Consider the following 3,333-nt stretch of genomic DNA (forward strand, 5'->3'; position numbering starts at 1 on the left):
GGGGCCTACATAAATCAAAGGCCGTGCTGCGTCCTGTGGCAACACCCCCCCCGGCAGGCCCCAACCTCCACTTGGCAATGTCGGTTTTTTGGTGGGGTTTTTTGGGGGAGGGGTGGGGGTAGTGGTGCTAAATGGTAAAGTAAAAACCCCTTGCCGTGCAGGGGCCTACATAAATCAAAGGCCGTGCTGTGCCCGATGCCACCCCCCCCCAGGCAGGCCCCAACCTCCACTAGGCAATGTTGGTTCTTTGGTGGTTTTTTGGGGGGGGTAGTGGTGCTAAATGGTAAAGTAAAAACCCCTTGCCATGCCCCCAAGTGCGTTGCTGTGGGTCCCCCCCCAGGCCTGTCAGGGGCCTAAAACAAAGGCCTAGATAATGGCTGCCTTGGTGTGTTTCAGTTGCTTGGTTGATGATGATGTCATTTGGTTTGTGGGTGTGGCTTAGATTTCACAGGAAGGGAGGGGGTGTACTGTGGGAGGAATTCCACTTGAGGGCACTGTTTGAGTTGGTGGAAAACCAGGTCTGTACCTGCGCAGGTGTGCGATTTGAGGGATTTTTGCCCCCAACAACGCGCGGGGAGTGGCCTGGATCGTTGTGTAAAAATTTCAGGACGATCGGTCAAGCGGTTACGGAGAAAAGTGGAACCTGGATTTTCACGATTTTTACATTTTTATATATAGAGATTTTTATATACATAGAAGAGTGAATAAAACACTACTCAGATTGTATCATCGTAATCACAGCATCATTTTAGACACTACCTTTCTCCCACTTAGCGACCTGCAAAGCAACTTAAAATAAAGAAACAGAAACAATACTAAAAAAAACCAAGATATAGATATATAAATAAATCAGTTTAATAAACTTCATAATAAAACAAAAGACATAGATTATATGAATTAAATAGGGAACAACGGGTTTTTTCTTACACAGGCACGTAACTCTCTGGCCAAAATTATATGACAAGTGAAAAAGGCATTTAGTCAAAAAGATCAAGCCTGTTCTTGGGATCCCCAACATAGCTCCATGGGCACTACAAGGTCCATCAATACCCCCCTGCCCCTACCAATTTTTAACGATGAACTAGGCTCTTTTGGCTTAGGGGAGGGTTCGATGATACATGCTGCGTGCTTTCTAATGTTTTTTATTTGTTTTGCGGGGTGTAGGTGTTTTAGGGTTTGGGGGGGTTATGGGCATTCCCAGTTCTTCTTCCATGAAGTGTGTTCAGCGCATCCCACTTTGCTGGAGCATGACAAAAATTTGTACTTGTATAACGATACTTTAATTACTTTTTCTGAATGCTATCCCCTGGTTTAGGGTTCACCTTTTCCCTCCTTTTAAGCCTTATCTCATCTTTGAAAGAGAACAGGGAATGATTGTGTTAACGTCTTTATGGTAATTCATGTATAAATAACGCTGTGTTGTGTGTTGGGAGAACCTCTTTGAAAACAGACACTGTATGCGTTTGTGCATATCTATATATATATCTATATATCTATATATCTATATCTATATATATCTATATATATATCTATATATATATATATATATATATATATGAAAAAGCAACAGAAGACGGCAAATAAGTCTTTTGCACAACTGGCAACAATGCAGAGGCATATCCTATGTGGAGTATGCCTTCCTACTGTGAAGGAAACTTCTACTGATCTGCTTTAAATTACTCTAAAGATGACCAGGCTGCATTTCAATATGTTGGAACAGGTGAACTCTGCATTGCCCTAGTGTAGGGTTTTGCAGGCACAAAAATTGTTGAGGGGTTTTGTTTTTGGTTGCCATATTTCAAGAGGTAAACATGCAGAACTGCTTGCACACACAAAAATGTATATATTTGGACTTCCGGTCTGGCGCCATTGTTGATCGGTGGGGGAAACCTCGGTCTCCAGCGACTCGGGGGGTGTGTGAGCTGCTTGAGCGACGCGGCCCCCCGGAGAACCCCCGGATCGTGCTTACCAGGAACGTGGACACCCAGCAGAGCTCCATAGAGTCCCGCTCACTGCCCGGTAAGCCCCTTTTTAGCGGCGACAAGAGCAGACGGAGCGGGACGGAGCCTTGGGTAGATTCGCTTCCTCTGAGGTGCAAAGCTCCGTGCCGGCCACAATTGTGTGGCAGATGCCTCTAAAGAATTAATTTGGACTTGTGAATAAACCTTTTGATTCGGTTAAAAGAAGAATTTGGTCTTGGGAGGGGAATTTAAAAGAAAACGGAGGTCGTTTCCCCCCCCCACCGAGATACGAACACGCAATTACCGAGCCTGCAGCCATTAAGCTGGAACGGGACTCTGAATTTCTTTAAAAATCAAGCTGGACCCCTTCCCTGAGGTGGGGGAGCCAAGGGAAGGTGATTTTAATTTTTGTTGATATCTGCAAAAATTGGAAGTGCATATTAATGAGCACTCCGGTAACCTGGGGGCAGGAAACTGGAAGCCTTGACTAGCCGCCATTGTGATTTCAGAGGCTAGGGAAGTTTTTGATTATGGTGAACTCTTGAATCCTTAAAGAAGATTTAATCAATTGACTGAATAGGATTGGAGTTTTAAGAGACTTTGAAGCGGAAAGGAGAACGGGATTTTTTATAAATTGGACAGTAGGTAGTTAGGAAGAGGAATGTAAAAAACATTGTACAGTATCTTCTCTGGCACAGCAGCCTACATGCCACATTGTAACATGAGAAGACAAAGGATACAGCCAGTCAAAACAATAAATCACGAATTGAATAAGAATTGGATACAAAGTATATGGGAACAAGTTCAAGAAGTGCAAGAGTATAAAAGACTTACAAAGTTATGGATTGAAACCCAACATCAACTTCTCCCCAAAGACAATTTTGAGCCACAGGCTGAGGTGTAGAAGATAAGAACATTAAAGTATTAAAGGAGGAAGACCAAGAAGAGCAACAGATTTTGAATGAAGAGCAATCTGCGAGAGAGGTTGCACAGGACATATACTACTACAAACAGGGAGCCCCAATGCAAGAGAAAACCCAGGACCCTGCTCTTCCAGTGGGAGAGGGAGAGCAGTTCTTGGTAAAGACAATCAAGCGGTGGCAAAAGACAAAGATGTGTCCTGGATTCGAACCACCCTAGTGAGAGGGGGGGGCAAGAACCAGGCGAAGGACAAAATATATGGGGGGACAAGAAAAAGGAAGAATTGGAGTGGGGATGGGATAAGGAATGGGAACAGCAGAAGGATGGGTGGAGAGAGGGGGTGGGCTGGAGTGGTCAAGAGACGGAGTGGGTTGAATGCTATAAGGCAATGTAATTAAGGGACGGATTAAATGGTCTGAAACTGGAATGTATGAAGGAGCTGATCGGGAAA

General features: G+C 44.3%; 1 protein-coding gene across 1 annotated transcript in view; it reads right to left on the reverse strand.

The window, feature by feature from the left end:
• Nucleotides 1-2,774: 2,774 nt before the first annotated feature.
• The window catches only part of LOC118097944 (beta-1,3-galactosyltransferase 1-like), a 2,779-nt gene continuing 2,220 nt past the window's right edge, over nucleotides 2,775-3,333 (reverse strand). Inside the window, exon 1 of the mRNA XM_060268919.2 lies at nucleotides 2,775-3,333. This exon is cut by the window's right edge and continues 2,220 nt beyond it. The gene's annotated coding sequence lies outside the window, so the exon portion shown is untranslated.

This window comes from Zootoca vivipara, chromosome 15, assembly GCF_965207765.1.
Source record: "Zootoca vivipara chromosome 15, rZooViv2.hap1.1, whole genome shotgun sequence".
Taxonomy (NCBI): Eukaryota; Metazoa; Chordata; class Lepidosauria; order Squamata; family Lacertidae; genus Zootoca; species Zootoca vivipara.